Source organism: Macrobrachium rosenbergii, chromosome 15 (assembly GCF_040412425.1).
Source record: "Macrobrachium rosenbergii isolate ZJJX-2024 chromosome 15, ASM4041242v1, whole genome shotgun sequence".
Classification (NCBI taxonomy): Eukaryota; Metazoa; Arthropoda; class Malacostraca; order Decapoda; family Palaemonidae; genus Macrobrachium; species Macrobrachium rosenbergii.
Window position 1 is genome coordinate 33,980,121 of NC_089755.1, and position 18,001 is coordinate 33,998,121.

General features: G+C 35.7%; 1 protein-coding gene across 2 annotated transcripts in view; it reads left to right on the forward strand.

The window, feature by feature from the left end:
- Positions 1 to 18,001, forward strand: part of LOC136846536 (connectin-like) — a 373,381-nt gene that overhangs the window by 36,255 nt on the left and 319,125 nt on the right. The window lies entirely within an intron of this gene.

An 18,001-nucleotide genomic window follows, 5' to 3' on the forward strand; every position in this document is an offset into this window, starting at 1 on the left:
AGAGAGATTTTTTGTTTTAATCAATTTATTGCGCACATTGGCGTCAGACATTTAAGTGCATGGTGACAATATTAGTAATTACATCTATATGGAAATTAACGTATACAATAGAATTCATATGGAGTACAACAATGGCCTAGCTCTAGTTAATATCACACAGTCTATTTGATGAAAGGCAATACTTGTTCAGTGACCACCAAAGTGAGGATGGCGCATGAGAATTTCATCAAGCAAATTATAGTCTGTTAACAATTGCTCACATACATCAACTACTGTGAATATTTGAGAGAGAGAGAGAGAGAGAGAGAGAGAGAGAGAGAGTTCGGAAAAGAACAAAGAAATGATAAAGGATTTTGGTAGTTTGGATAATTCCTTCCATTGTCTTAAAAGATAGTTAATCCCTTGCTACGAAATCTTGACAGTGAAGATTTAGTACTCTCTCTCTCTCTCTCTCTCTCTCTCTCTCAAACTCTCTCACTCACACACACACACACACACACACACACACACACACACACACACACATTATATATTGTGTTATATACATACATACATATATTTATGTATATATATATATGTGTGATTTTTTTCTTTATAACTTCCTTGACTTTAAATGTAACATATATTCCATTATAAATTGCCCGATGACGGAGGAATGTAAATCTCCGAAACAAGTCGCAAACAGTAAAGGTGGTCTTCATTCAAGCCCTGGTTTTAATATTTATTATTCATCTCCGGTTTCCACGGAACTCTCTTATTGCTGATATATATATATATATATATATATATATATATATATATATATATATATATATATATATATATATTATATATATATATATATATATATATATATATATATATATATATTTATATATATATATATATATATATATATATATATATATATATATATATATATATATATCTGTACACTTGCCATTTGATACGATATTTTAACAGAAAAGGATTGGGATCATAACAATATCACTGGGATATGCGCGCGCTCTCTCTCTCTCTCTCTGGTGTTGACTGAGACCTCCCGTTAACTTTTATGAATGGCCGTACAAAGAGGCGTGCCCTGATCACCATTGCCATTACCGAACGTCAATATCCAGGCAAAGATGAACAAGATAATACCTAAGGGCATCGCCGTCTGTGTTGACCCTCCAAACGAGTTCACCCACTCAGGCAAGCAACTGCGTAACATGCGCACCAAAGGCTCTGATATTAAGTGGTTGATAAAATTGACAAAAACTAGCCAATCTTGATGGAGGATTTCGCTAGTGTTGCCATAGCATTTTCCAGGAGCTTTCTTTTAATTTATAATTTTTGGCGCTTAAGGGTAGGCTTCGAGATGTAATTTGTTTCGGGTTGTCGTACAGCCATACAGAGAGAGAGAGAGAGAGAAGAGAAAGGAGGATGTAGCAAGGCAAAAGGCAAAGAGTACTCATTAAAAGAGCGAAAAGTTTACCTCCAAGAGAGAGAGAGAGAGTAAATTGTAGTAAACAGAACAATATACTTCTAAAATTTCATTCACCCGTCCGCAATCGCAGAATTGCAAAGCAACAATATACTCCATTCAATAATCATAATGCAAACTTCATTTTAAGACCTCCCCTATCTTTCGTACTAATTAAATAGACCATGTCGGAGCAAGTAGTAGCACCGATGGGGAAAACCTGTCAAAATTTCAGCTAACACTGACGATGGAGGATAATCCAACATTTCCAAAGAGAAAATCGTCTGGAAACAGCCGAATTGTTATATGCATGTTCGGCCATTACATTTAAATACAATTTGCTCCTAAGCTACTAAATGTCTTCGAAGAGTCTGCAATACATCTCCGGATGTAGACTCTTGGGATGCATATCCTTATGACTTGCATATACTCATAGTTCTGAAGAGAATTGAATACTTATGATTTACGTATAGTTCTGAAAAGACTTTAATACTTATGATTTACACATAGTTCTGAAGAGACTTGAATACTTATGATTTACATATAGTTCTGAAGAGACTTGAATACTTATGATTTATTTATAGTTCTGAAGAGACTTGAATACTTATGATTTATTTATAGTTCTGAAGAGACTTGAATACTTATGATTTACATATAGTTCTGAAGACACTTGAATACTTATGATTTACACATAGTATATGACTTACTTATAGTTCTGAAAACACTTGAATACTTATGATTTACATATAGTTCTGAAGACACTTGAATAATTATGATTTACTTATAGTTCTAAAGACACTTGAATACTTATGATTTACTTTATAATTCTGAAGACACTTGAATACTTATGATTTACATATAGTTCTGAAGACACTTGAACACTTATGATTTAGCCTACATACAGTTTTGAAGGCACTTGAATACTCATGATTTACATATGGTTCTGAAGACACTTGAATACTAATGATTTACTTATAGTTCTGAAGACACTTGAAGACGGATCGAGTGCTCGCCGCAGTGTGGGATGCCGCTTCCTGGCAGCCGAAATATTCAACGATTTGTCTCATCAGTTGCCAACCTGCGAGAGAAATTTGAATGAACGTTTTTTTTCGTAGATTTTTTCTTCTGAATGATTAATATTTTTGTCTGTGAGTTCGAGACATGATGAACAGTGTAAATGGACTTCATTTTATGACCTTCACAGCTATGGACTTCATTTTTTAGCTTCAACTCAAATGGACTTCACTGCAAATGAGGTTTACATTTCAAACTTCAACGGAAATAGACTTTACTGTATTAGCTTCAGACTAAATGGATTGCAACCCAAACGGACTTCGCTTTATGGACTTGACGCAATTGGACCTCACCATATGAACTTCAGTGAAGTGGACTTCACTAGAACTTTTACTGGTATCTTATAGGAACTTGCTGCCAAATACTATGCATACAGTGAACAATATTATTTGTGCAAAAATGGTTTGATTTATGGCCTTCAAGCTTATTTCACACAAACAAAACCATCTATTAATATTACCACTGTTCTTACGAATATTGGCTACTTATGAGGTAACACTGGAATACCAGAGAGAGAGAGAGAGAGAGAGAGAGAGAGAGAGAGAGAGAGAGAGAGAGAGAGAGAGCTGAGCATAAATGATTATTACATGAATAGGGAGGAATTACGTAGAATTCTAATCTAAAGATTTGATCACGATTAATTTTGTCCTTTTTCATAGGCCTAACGTATTTTCTGCCAGTGACTTCTTCACGTCGTATTGCTCAAGGCCATAAAACGAAAGGCATGTAAATACAACGAGAATGATAAGAGAAACAGAGGATTTGTTCTCAAGACGACGGTGTTTAACGAAACAACCCGGTAAGCGAGAATCCGAAATAGGCCGATAATGTCTAGACTTAATTGGAAATGCGTGATAAGACGTGGTTTTATTTTGATATTTTGGTATTTTTCATAATGCCATATATTCATAAAAGTTCATTCATTCATTTTACACGTAATATTTGCATCTGGTCGGTTCTGTTTGATAAATAATTAGCTTAACATAAACATCTGGTTTAGGTGTAAAAAGCAAGTGTGCTCACGTAGCCATATGTGAGGTGGTAGCCCGAGATTCACATCTTTTCTTGTATCGTGGGCGTGGCGCTTCCTTTATGTATTTGGTTGTATAGCCCCGCAGGGCATTGTAGAAGAAAATGCGGATATGGGGCAGTGAACAAAAGCTATGTGCCCTATTCAGGGAGGAAAGAATAAAAGGGGAGTGGGCTACAGTATGGATTGTGGGAGTAACTCCGTGCAACAGGTGAGAGAAATCCTAGTCTCTCTCCCTTCCTCCCTCCCCGACAGGTAATAATAACACCTTCCCGTTCTTCTCATCCTTTCTACCTGCTGATTGTCTGCCAGACGTATGATTAATTTTTTTTCTAATGGATAATCGAACATCTGCTTGGTTTAAAAAGACTATTGCTCAATTGTAGGCCTCGTTGGCGTGTTCTTTTGTAATCTGACTTTTCTCCTCTTGTGTAAGTTAATGATTTAGCTGTTCTGAAAGGCTTAGTAATTTCCGTGTACTCAGATTAGTGCATAGTCACGCGTGTGGGTAAAGAGAGTAAACTCCATGGTCCATCCAAAAGTCTCTTTGATTCTTGCGCTTTTTTCGAGTCTGTGATTCCAAAATTTGTTAGGTTTGATTTTAATTCCATTTTGATTAGGATCGTTTTTTTTGGTATATCTGTATGTAGGTGAATTTCGTTAACTCTTATAGTGAAGATCATTTCTTCATCTCTGCGTCACTGTTTTTTTTTATCGTTGTGCCTTTGCGGTTTGATTTTATTCCTTTGTGTAATATCCTACGGGTAAATCTCTTGCATTTTATTTACTGCCTATATTCCCCGTATCATTATTTATTTCAATGCCTATATATTTATTTGCCAACCACAGCGTCTGTCTTTTGAGTTGAGCTGCTTTAGAACTTCGAGGAGTGGCTTCGTTATCGTAACCTCCTGCTGAATTTTACTTGATGTTTTATAAAATTTTAATCTTTTAAAATATTAAAGGAACCCTTCTTCCGTAACTTTCGATGGTCAAAGCCCCAATATCGTGAAAATGAGCAGTCGTACACCGCAGAGATTGCGTTCACCCTGAGATGCATTTATTGTAATATCCAGTGTGTAATGTCCCGTCAAAAATGACGTCAGTATTGAAATAAATTTAGCAATTTTGCATTTTTATCGTACTAACAGTGTATCAAATATATCACGTTGTTACGTTACACACAAAAAAATAAGTACCGTATGTGGATATGGGTTGCTTTTTATATAAATGTTATACAAAAAAAAAAAAAAACAAGTGCTGTACTGTATGTTGATATGAGTCGATTTTTAAATATTATTACAGGGTATATTGTAAACTAGTTGACAAATGTGAGTTTTGAATTTTTAATGCGAACTTAACACTCGCCTTTTTCAAGGTTTTGTCATTTATATTTTGTAAATGTGATAGTTCATAAGTTATTATTATTATTATTATTATTATTATTATTATTATTATTATTATTATTATTATTATTATTATTTCACGGGGCCAGCTAATAATAATAATAATAATAATAATAATAATAATAATAATAATAATAATAGCGTTCAGGCATCAGAACATGCTCTTGTAATGCCGTTGTTGAACTGGCGCAGTTCTTAATGACTAGCCATTTAAAGTAACTATACTATAAATAACAAATTTTTTTAAATTGTTACATTTATTAAACATAATTATTTACACATTTTGACTTAATACGGCCTTAGACCGGCAACAAGGAACACAAGCGAATTTCAGACCATGTGGCATAAGGATGGTGAGAGTCTTTGGACCTTGGTGAGAGTACCAGTTCCCGGATCAGCAATGAAAAAGTAAAAAATGCGCCGAAGATTCTTCAGCGCAATCGAGTTTTCTGTACAGCATATAATCAAGGCCACCGAAAATAGATCAATCTTTCGGTGGTCTTGGTATGATGCCGTATGGGCCGCGGCCCATGAATCTTTAACCACGGCCCGATGGTGGTCTGTTTTATATCGTTGCCAAGCGCAAGGTTATGGCTAACTTTAACCTTAAATAGAATAAAAACTACTGAGCTAGAGGGCTGTAATTTGGTATGCTTGATGATTAGAGGGTGTATGATCAACCTACCAATTTGCAGCCCTCTAGCCTCGGTAGTTTTTAAGATCTGAGGGCGGAGAGAAAAAGTGCGCACGGTCAGACAAAGCCGTCACAATAGCCTTCTTTTACAGAAAACTAAAAAGGAGCTGAAGACCCCATCAAAGCCCCTGGATGGAAAGTGGTAGAGATCCTGTAAAGGACCGAAGTCATATCCTGCCCAAGATTCTGACCTGGTGGTACAGGACCTCCGCGGTGTCCTGATGCCTTCTTCGGGCCTCGAAGTCATTTCGTATTTTAGGGTATTATTGTGACCCGTTGCCGGTTTCATCATGCCAGGATGGTCAAATATCCTCTTTTGTTCGGTCTTGGCATTCGTGGGGCAGAGTTTCACTGTCCTTAAATTAGTACCAGCAGTATATATTTAATTAAGGTGTATTATTACATATTTCCATCGTTAAATATATGCTTTTCATTGTGCTTCTTGGTTGTACAGTATCTCAAAATTTTTTTTTATTTAAGTTGGCATAATATGCTTTGATTGTGTCATCTGTTTATGACTGTTAAATACAGATGAAATGTTAGTGCTAGAGTATGTACACATTCTCCATGTATATATATATACACATATATATAAATAAATATATATATATATATATATATATATAGTGTCATTTCATTTCCGGTTCTCGACAGTCTTTTCCAATTAGACTGTCTACCCAACGTCGTTTTCCACCACATCGACTGACTACCAGGTGCCCAGTTCACTTCGTAGATCATCAGAGACACAATGGGCCTTAAGAAAGCATGCCGTCTGCCCGTGCTTGTCCAGGATTCGAACGTGGTCCCTTTGGTGAGGAGAGAATGCAATCAGTCGCGCCAAATAGGCAATTTTATATCTATACCCCTTGAGATATGATTTTACCGAGATTCTCCGAATATTGCATTGTGAATATCGTAACAGACTCCTCCACATGGTTTTCTCCCATGGAAGCAACAATTCATACCATTGCCTGAACGCGCATGCGCCATTCCCTCCCCCCGCCCCAAAGCCTCCTTCCCGCGAAAGGCGTGTCAGATGTTTACTCAGACATCAAAAGTCTTCCAGAGGCGAGAAAACCATCCGAGGGGTCCTTAGCTAATGGACTTTTTGAAAGAGGAAGATGCCACCATATTGACTATCAAAACACCCTCATGTCCTTTAAACACAATAAGGGTCCCCCCACGCGCTCGCGCTCACTCTGGAGGCTGAGGGTGTGTTCAGTTGGTTGCTGCTCAGCGTGAGGGAACGTTCAACTGGCTTCACCTTTGGTGGTGGGAGAATTCGGATGGTTTCGGTTGTGTAAGCGTCTGTGACCTAATGATGATGATAAAGGCCTTTCATTGTTCTCTCTCTATGTCTCGCGTAGAGAAAATGTTGCCCTTTTTGTCAAACCGCGAGGTATAATTAATTCCCCAATATTTATGAATGACTTTTATGCTGTCACTTCTGAATAGAATAACCTCGTTATTAATAAAATTTCGATATTTTTTTGTGCTGCTGAGGTCGTTGTTTTCTGTTTTTGTGACGCCAGTAATACATACAAAACAAATAGTTATCATCCGGGGGATATTTATCATAGTTTCATTAATTCAACAAGAGATATTAAAGCAGAATTGCATTATTTGCTAAATTTTGCATGATCTAAATTAATTATTCACGTTTTTATAAATTGCTAGTGCCTGTTGAGTGCTGGGGGAAATAGCTTGCTCTACCAGAAAACATATCATAACAGAGATAAATGCGAAAAATAGTTTCGTGAATACGCAATGAATGACTGTAAAAATGATATTTTTATCAGAAGAGAATATCTATTTAGGTAAATAACTAAAATGTTTAGTATCATCTTCTTCTCTCTCTCTCTCTCTCTCTCTCTCTCTCTCTCTCTCTCTCTCTCTCTCTCTCTCTCTCTCTCTCCCTTTCATTTGCACAAAGCCCCGTTTCCATTTCAATACTTAAGAATGATGAACTGTTACGACCAAAGTTTTGCGTATGAAAACATCCCGCAGAGGGACAAAAGTTTGACCTCCCTCTCTCTCTCTCTCTCTCTCTCTCTCTCTCTCTCTCTCTCTCTCTCTCTCTGACCGGAAAAAAAAGTTAAATACCTGTTGTTGTTGTTATTTTGTTTTTTTTATTACTAGTATTATCTCTCTCTCTCTCTCTCTCTCTCTCTCTCTCTCTCTCTCTCTCTCTCTCTGACCGGAAGAAAAGTTAAATACCTGTTGTTGTTTTTATTTTGTTTTTTATGATTACTAGTATTATCTCTCTCTCTCTCTCTCTCTCTCTCTCTCTCTCTCTCTCTCTCTCTCTCTCTCCACCATCTTGACCCGAAAAAGTTAAATACTTATTGTCGTTGTTGTTTTTTGTATAATCACTAGTATTATCTCTCTCTCTCTCTCTCTCTCTCTCTCTCTCTCTCTCTCTCTCTCTCTCTCTCTCTCTCTCTCTCTCCCAGACCGCAATTAATTATTATATATTTATTGTTGTTATTTTTATGATTATGATATGTAGTACTAGTAACAATTCCACAGAATAGTTGATAAGGGGCATGTATACGAGTAGTTGTGTTTTGTTATAAAAAAAATACTGTAGGCGCAGTATTATTGTATTATCGTGGTTGGGCAACCTACTGTTGACCAGCTAGTTGCCAGGGCACGATAATGACACCTTGATGCTCGTTGGCCGCGACTGTAGTGTTATTAGTTGTGTACACTCGTGTTATAATTCCCTCAACCATCATTCACAATTTGTATGTTGTATATGTTTTTATTATGATTCACAAACATTTTACCTGAATATAATAATTTTTAAATAATTATATAGTGTCTATGTGAGCACAATAAACACACAATAAGCATTAAGTGTATATAAGGATGTATTTGTGTGTGCAGATTTTTATATCGTGCACTGTGTAGTATGCACGCCTTTTTTAAATGCTGTAATATCAAAATCGTTTTCAATAAACTTATAACCTTCCCTTGATAAAAGATGCCCCTGTTGTAGTGTGGTCAAACACAGAATTCATTATAAAAAATGAAGAGTGAATTTTTATAATTTCTTTTTGACTGATATAAAGGCTTGTCCAATATGTATACGTATAAAAGACGAGAAATATTCGAGGATTAGAAGGAATATGTTAAAAACCTGGCATTCGTTAGTGTGACTATAAGTAGATATTTACGCATATATGTGTATGTAATGTATGTATGTATATATATATATATATATATATATATATATATATATATATATATATATATACATACGTATATATATATGTGATATATGTATGTATATGTATATATACTATATGTATATGTGTATATATATATATATATATATATGTATATATATATTATATATATATATAATACTATATATAATATGAAAATATATATATATATATATATATATATATATTATTAGGCACTTGTTTCTATCCCCAGGTCAGATAGGGTCATATTCTATTGCTGTATCGTTTTTTAACAGCAGAATCAATCATCTTACCTTCCTAAGATTCTCTGTAGCGGTGGCCCCATCCCCGGGTCAGCAAATTCTTATATATATATATATATATATATATATATATATATATATATATATATATATATATATATTCTCCTCGTCATCTTCTCTCACTGAATCTATTCTCAAAACGAAGGCCTACTGGAATTAAACACTGATATACAAACTAGACTTTTTTATTTGCAAATTTAACGAAAGTAATTCAGCAAAAGTTACGATCATGAAATGGAGTGAGTCCCACCCGCTATAAATGGAAATCATCCCTAGAGGAAACTGATTCACAAACATTCAGATTAATGATTCTAGACCACCCAACACTAGTGACTAACACCCTGGTCACCGAACAAAGTAAAAAGGTCATAATTATTCTAGACCACAATAAATGTCATATAGTATGTAAAGAATAAACATCACTTCCAAAATGTTCGTCCTCACAGGGCGAACCTAGAATTCCTATTAAAAGAAACATATCATATATTAAAACCTGAAATGGTGTTACAAGACATCAATATTCAAAACGGAAATATGTACAGTGGAGAAAAGGATGGGAAAAGGCATAATGGAGACAGAGAAATTTCACTGCAACACAACTGGGTATTTCCACATAATCCCTGGAAAAGATATAAGTGTTCATGAGTTATGGTACTCACTTCTATGGCGTCAAATAACAGATTTTCCAGTGGCGGTCCTTCAACACTGCACCACTGACAAATCAGTCCCAGTCACAAAATGAAGTTCCCCCTTAAGCGTCTGTTCCTCTAATAATATACCATTAGAGAATGCCACACACACATACGCACTCACAGTGTCTCCATGCACTTAAATCCTGATCATGGTCAGGAAAGCGCAAATGCATGCGTCAGATACCTCGCTGTATCTAACCGTGTAAACCTCCAACATCGACACATCCGCACCTGCAGCAGATGTGTTTCTGACAGGCCAGCATATAATTCGTCCCTGACTTAGTATATATATATATATATATATATATATATATATATATATATATATATATATATATATATATATATATATATATATATATAAGAAGTGCATCCACTAAGTAGTAACAGCACGAATGAAGTTGTGATTACTGTGTTGGTGTTCTCCGAATCCAACCCATCTTGAGAGAGAGACGACATAGCGACAGAAAAAGAAATAACGTTGCTGATAATTTTACTTTCCAGAAGTTTCTTCTAACCGCTGGGAAAACTTTTGTTGTAAACTTCTGTCTTTCATTTCCCTAGCTTGTATGGAGTTTTATTTTTCAGTTTTTTAGACAGTTTCTTTTAAGGCCAAAGTTGTGAATGATTTTATGACTGAAAAAACCCTTACACTGGAATTAAATATAATTTTGTGTCCATGGTTTTAGATGAGTTCGGTATATTTTTGTGTGTTGTTAAGTTTCAGAAATACAACGTCAAGATACCTTATTATGTTAATTGTTTAATACAGCTTCAACGAATCTTTCTATTTTTATATTCAAGATACGGAAAGACGGCAGTGTTCATTGTTAAGATTCAGAAAGTGGAATTTTGATGATAGGTACTTTCACCCTTCTTAAATCCAAAGGAAAATAAAACTAACATTTTGCCTCTGTATGTCTGATTTTGAAGATACAGTTTCATTTCGTTATTTTGTTTTTAAGATCCGATAGCTAGGTGTCTTCTTTTTCATTTCAAAGGGCTCTTTCATATCCTTGCCTTCGAGATACAACAGTACTGACAAAGTACTGTTTCATTTCCAAGTTTCCTGGCACTACGATGGCAAGGTATACCTTTCCGCTTCTCGTTTTGAACGCAAGGTAACAATATACTTTATTTCTTAGTACTAGACACACCAACAGCCATCCTGTCACTTCCAAGCTGCAAGATGTAACAGCAGCGAGGTAACCTTTTCATTCCATGAACATTAAGATGCATCAGCTTCACGGTTCGTTTGGGGACCAGCGCTCTGAGCACGAAAATCTTGCTCTCAGTCAACACTTTATATTTCTGCTGAATCATGATGCGATTAAGCAAACATTTATTTGCCGGTGGAAAATAGTTGTGGTCTGGAGAGCAACTTTTGCGATGATTAAGAACAAGTTTGTATATGGTTTTTGCGACGTGGATTTTTTTCCTATACATTCTTATTTTATATCATATTGTTGATGTTTTTTCGATTAGGAAATTATTTTCTGTTGTAGTAGGAGCCTGTGATGAGTAAAAACTTTCTTTTTTTAATTTTGGCTTCTTCTTTATTCTTATTCTGTAGGTTGTCGTCGACAGATGTTACATAATTTTTTTGGCAAGCTTCCCCCTTTAAATAAAAGTTCACGATTTCTTAAAAATCTCCTATTTATACTTTATTTCGTTTTGTTTCTTGTATATTCTTGTATGATTCTCTTCTTATATCGCCAGAAGATTGTTCGGGAGCGTCCAAATCGGAAATTTACGAACACTGGGGAGGAATTGTAATCAACGTGCATAATAATAATAATAGTAAACAAAAAGTAGAATGTGCGCCAGACCCCGTTTTCTACGCATAAACTAGTCGCGGTCAAAGAAAACGATCGATTGCTGTCATGCTCTAATCTCCGCTACTTAATCCCCGCATGCTATTGTCTTCACATATCTTTCCCTTTCTCCTTCCCCGTCGTTTTATCACTTGTTCTTTGTCCCACCATTCCTTTGTAGTATCTTTTTCCGCCTTCCTATTTCTTCCATTTTCTCTGTTTCTTGTGACTTCCTCAAATCCCTTTCGATACAGTCTTCCAAACCAATTAACCAATTTGTCCTTTTAAACCACACTTAATGGTTTTTTTTTCGAACCAAAGTTAACCAATCTTTTTTGGAACCGCAGTCAACCAATCTGGTTTTCCAACCCCCATTTAGCTAATCTGGTTTCCAAATGGCACACACCTTTTATCGTTCTCCGAACTTCTCCGATGGCTATTAATCTTCGTAATTAGCCCCATTTCGGAACAGGTTTCGCGTTGGGCTGTGAAATAAGATTGATTGATGCCATCGGAATTTCTCTGCATCTTGGGGACCTTGGAATTCGGTGTATGGGCCACAAAGAGGCCTAACTGAATGAGTGACGTCTAGGTGTGGCTTTCACTGTCACTTTGATAGTGGGAATAGTGTGCTGATGACAGAGATGATTTTCATATGATTGTGAAATGTGTAATGATACATATGGTGTCCTTGTTAAGTGTGTAGGTATGATTATGGTGTGTAAGGGAGTTGTACAGTGGGAATCCCATATGGTTGTCAGATTTATAGTGATCTTTATGGTGCTGGTTGTGATGTTTCGTAGGTACAAGTCTAACTTAGAATTATAAGGCTGCTGTGAATTATTGTAGTGTACTTGTTGGGAACATGATAAATGCCATGGCCGTTTGAAACTGACGGAGGGTGAAGGTCAGAAGGTCAAAAGGTTGGTAGGGGCGTGAGATTAAGTAAAAGGGATAATAAGCCTCGAACAAGAGAAAGACGGGACACAAATTGAAATGAAGGATGACGGACAGATGGACAAGACTTAATAAGAAGATTGACATAAAATTAAGAAACAGAATGATAGAGCAGAAGAGATAAAATGGCAGGACAGTAGTCATTATTATTATTATTATTATTATTATTATTATTATTATTATTATTATTATTATTATTATTATTATTATTATTGTACACACACGTGCATTCTTTAAAAGTCTAAGGGCCTTTACTTTGACCAGCAAGCTTCCATAACAGAAGACTAAATAATAATAATAATAATAATAATAATAATAATAATAATAATAATAATAATAATAATAATAATAATAATATGCATTGAACATCAATAATTTACGGGTAACAAACGCTACAATTTAGACTTACCGTCGTCCATTCCCGGTTCATCCTTTACAACCACTGGCCCCTATGTCAGTATGTAGGATGAAGGTACCCTAATCCGAGCTTTGGGGTGGTACCTATCTTCCTAGTCTCGACCTCTCTTATATTACCACCGTCATTTTTTACCATATGGTCTCGCTAAAATAGTAGCGTGTAAAGGGATTTCAAGTTAAGGTTAGAGACCATTAAAAGGGATCTATTTCTCGGAAAGTATTTTGACATGATCGTAAAATAAAGTTTACTGCTGGGAATTCCTCTTTCATTGTCTACTGTTCACCTTGTTAGCGCCTTTATACGCTGATTAATTTGGAAACCTTTTCACTTATATAATGTTTGTTTAGTCGACTTGTTCATGATGAGGACAGTTTTTTTGCATGTTATTGCATGTTCAGTATCAGCTACTTATGTAATATTTTTTATGAAGTATGCATGCGGTTCTTCGTGTACTTTTTAAATGCGTGTAACAGCAAAATCAACTTCAATAGTAATAATAATAATAATCAAAATCTCATAGTTACACGAGTCGCTAAAATGGTGAAGAAATCCAGTAATAATTGCAGTAATAATTAACATTATTGTTATTAAGGAGAAAAAATAGACATTGCACAATCAGTTACTATTGCACAATCAGTCCCTACTACTACTGCTACTACTACTACTACTACTACTACTAATAATAATAATAATAACCTTTAAACGTTTATCGCTATTACTTGTTACTGTATCGTTATGTGGTATATATCTAGGAAGCCTGCTTAGAAAATCCATTACGTTCAGTGTTAGCTAATGTTTTATCGTTCTTATTCTTAGCTGATCTTCATAAATGTCTCTTTATTTTAATTTTATTTTCGTTAGATATACATTTTATTTTAGTTGGTCTTCGTTACTTGTTTATTTTACTATATTTGTAAAACGCATGTGATTAGTGATTGATCTTCATTATGAAAATTATATTACTCTTTTATTTTCTATACCTTATAATTATTTTTATGAAATTAATTATTCGTTTCGGTGTCATCCATACAGTTTAGTTTCCCCATTGATTTTATTTTAGATCGGAACTGAAATCGAAATTTAGCAGTTATTCAACAACAAGGCCCCTTGCTACTTGCTCGTTCCTCCTCCTCCCTCCCCTCCTCCTCCTCCCTCCTCCTCCCCTTCCCTCCCCCCCTCCTCCTCCTCCTCCTCCTCCTCCTCCCCTCCACCTCCTCCTCCTAAGGGATCCTCCTCCTCCTCCTCCTTTTTATCCTTTTTTTAACGTTTTTCCGATATTTAAGTTTTTAACTTTTAACAGAGGGGCTATTTCTCCCCTCCTTTTTTATTTTTTTTATGTGATTTTTACTCTGATTTTATGTGATATATATTTTACATATATTATATAATATATGGACTGTCACTATATATTCTCCCCATATATATTATAAACATCGGACATTTTTTCCATGTGATATATATATATATATATATATATATCATTGATTTTTATGTGATATATATATATATTTTATATATATATATATATATAATATATATATATATATATATATATATATATATATATATATATATACACATATATATATATTTATATATACGCACACACATATATATATTGTATATAGGGTGTTTCAAAAGAGCCCCCTCTACAACATAAACTAAAATTGATATGGACAAAAACAAAGTACTTCAGAACAGGTATTTATTTAAGTTTCTCTCTGAGTATTTAATATTTTGTGGCCTCCATCTGCCTGTACCACAGCCTGCATTCTTGAGGAGTATGATTTCAGCAAATCTCAAAAAGCTGAGACTCAAACTCCATTCCCCTGAGCACTTCGGTCACCTCTCTTAGCAGGTCGCCGAGGCTTGGTATACCATCATAGTTCAGTGTGCGCTTCAACACGATCCTTTAAGATACTACCAATGTTTTCCACACATTAAGGTCAGGGGAGCTACCTGGAAGTTCACTTGACGAGAAGAAATTGATACCACTGTTTCGGAAGCAGCTCCTGTGTCTGAAGAGCCTTGAAACATGGTGCCTTATCATGCAAAAATGTGACTTCTTCAACAGATAACACATTTTCAGGATCTTTGAGGAAAGGAAATGCTCCACCAGTAAGCACAGTTTCTCAGTATTCACCATTCCATGACTGTCTTTTCTTTGATGATCCACATTAACTGTTTGGCTGTGAAACAGAAAAATTCCCAAACATTCAGGAAATTTCACAACTTGGCGATAGCGCACGTCATCGCTGATATCATCCAACTTTGCAGCCCAAATGATGTCATTTTAAGATTTGGCTTCCTGACTGTGTAAATGAAGAATTCATCTGATGCGCAACATGGAGAAAGTCAGCTTCATCCCAATCTTTAAGAAATGAACCACAAAACCATGCATGGTGTTCTCTCTGTTGCTGAGTGATGTTGGGCTTGCTGATAACATGAAATGGCTTGATACCAGATTTTTTCAACTCACGATATACAGCACTATAACTTCTCTTCTTTCCCTTTTTGTTTCTAGTTCAAGCGCCAATTTACGTAAAGACTTTCTTGGTCTACCCACTGCCTCAGCTATGATGTCTTTTGGCTCCTGAGAAAGGACTTCAGGCCTTCCAAGATTCTCACTCTTTGCAATGACAGTCATATGGATTTTTGTTCCGGTTTCTTTTAACAAAGGATTCATCTCTTTTAATGTATTTAGCTATCCAAAAACGTGAAATGAAGGATGCACTAGCATCCCTGTCCTCTCTGAAGGTTATAGCCGGGATTCGGTCAGTCCATCTGATCTCCTCCGAGTCGCTAGCCATGGCTGTATCTAACTCTGTCACTCAGTCTGAAAATACAAGAAATGTAAATTGAAAAATAGCTGAATAGAAACTTAAAATAATATACTTGGAGATAGGCTATAGCAGAAAACTTCATAACTTTCCATTTGTTCTGTGGAGGGGGGGGGCCTCTAATTTCGAAACACCCGGTACATATGCACACACATCAACACATGTATAAGTGTGTGTCTTTTATTTGCTTAGTATTATTCCATTTCTGTTGCATTTTGAGGTAAGTTACCTCTCGCAGCCCTCAATTTTTGTCGTTAATGGACCAGAGGCTCTATTCAAATTGTATTCAGTATTTTTTTTATTTAGGCTAATTTAGTAACTAAAACATCGTGAACTGTAGCTTACTTTAATCTTCTTCTTCGTCATCCCCCTTTTCTTCTTATTTGTGATTGTTATTATTTCTTCGTTTTTCATAACTTCTCTTTTCGGATTCTTTTTCTACATCAATTTCTGTAGGGTAGGAACGGGAGGTGAGTTCGAAGAGGTCTCGTCGGGGATGCCTGTCTTTTTTGTTCATTAAAAGGCTGGCCATTTGAATGTGAGCTGTTGCCCACTTAATTATGGAAGTTGCTTCATTGCTTCTGAACAGGTAATTACGGTGCATACTCTCTCTCTCTCTCTCTCTCTCTCTCTCTCTCTCTCTCTCTCTCTCTCTCTCTCTCTCTCTCTCTCACTGATGCATGAACTGGTTCATTCATCTTACACCTCAATAACTTGCCATGTTTAATAGAACCACTTTACGCACGATAGTCACCCATTAGTCTTTGGTAACTTGCAGCTTTTTCCACGATGAAAAAATGCTTTGTGTATATATATACAAATATACATTTAATATATTATATATATATATATATATATATATATATATATATATATATATATATATATGTATATATATATATGTGTATATATATGTGTATATATATATATATATATATATATATATATATATATATATATATATATATATATATCTAATTTTAATATTTTATATATATATATATATCTAATTTTAATATTTTCAGCTCCCAAAGGTTGAATACTTTCATGAGAACAAAACGGTCCTCATCTCCTCCATCCTTGTTTTTCCCCCCCGTTTGAGTTTACCGTCTTCTTCATTTGTCCCTTTTCAGTGACGAATGGATGGGTAAGTGTTGACTGAATGAGGAGGGGAAGAGTCTTGGTAAAGGGGTTTAGGGGGTTTCAGTCCCCAGAAAATGGATAAGGGGTAAAAAGAGGGCGTCAGCCACAGGCATACTGAGGGGCGGTGATTCCCAAGGTTTGAGCGGCCGCCTGAGAATTGCTAAGAGGAAAGAGGGGTCTGAGATTTAAGGGGGGTCTCAACCCCCACCCCCCTTGTGGGAGGTTTACAACGTTACCACTAACTTTGGTAATTGGCAATGAATGGCTCATTCAAGACTTGATTTATTAGTGTGTCTGGCTAGGGGGGCGTGTGGAGGGGACGTTGACTTTTTGCGGGATGGGTGGGGGGTTTTAATCCCGCCTTGGGATCTCATTAGGTCGGATTGAAATCGGATTGGATAAGAGATTTTCGAAAAAAGATAAGAATTCATCATCATAATCAATGGGTTGGGAGTTTTTTTTTTTTCTAACTTTTCAAGGCTAGAATATTAATATTAAATTCTTGGAAGCGTCTGTTCGCTGTTATCGTTTTCGCAGTGGCGTATTTTATAACGGAGAGAGAGAGAGAGAGAGAGAGAGAGAGAGAGAGAGAGAGAGAGAGAGTGATGGGTACGGTCGTGCGCTGTGGTGAAAGACGATGCGTACACTGAGTGTACAGTACGTAAGGTTGCACATTGCGACGAAAACACGCTTGGTATGAAGGGTCGCCAGTAAGTACGACTTGGAAACACGACTCTCTCTCCTCTCTCTCTCTCTCTCTCTCTCTCTCTCTCTCTCTCTCTCTCTCTCTCTCTCTATATATATATATATATATATATATATATATATATATATATATATATATATATACATACATATATATATATATATATATGTGTGTGTGTGTGTGTGTGTGTGTGTGTGTGTGTGTGTAACCTTTCCCTGTTTAATGTATGGTGAACATATCTACACAAGTTT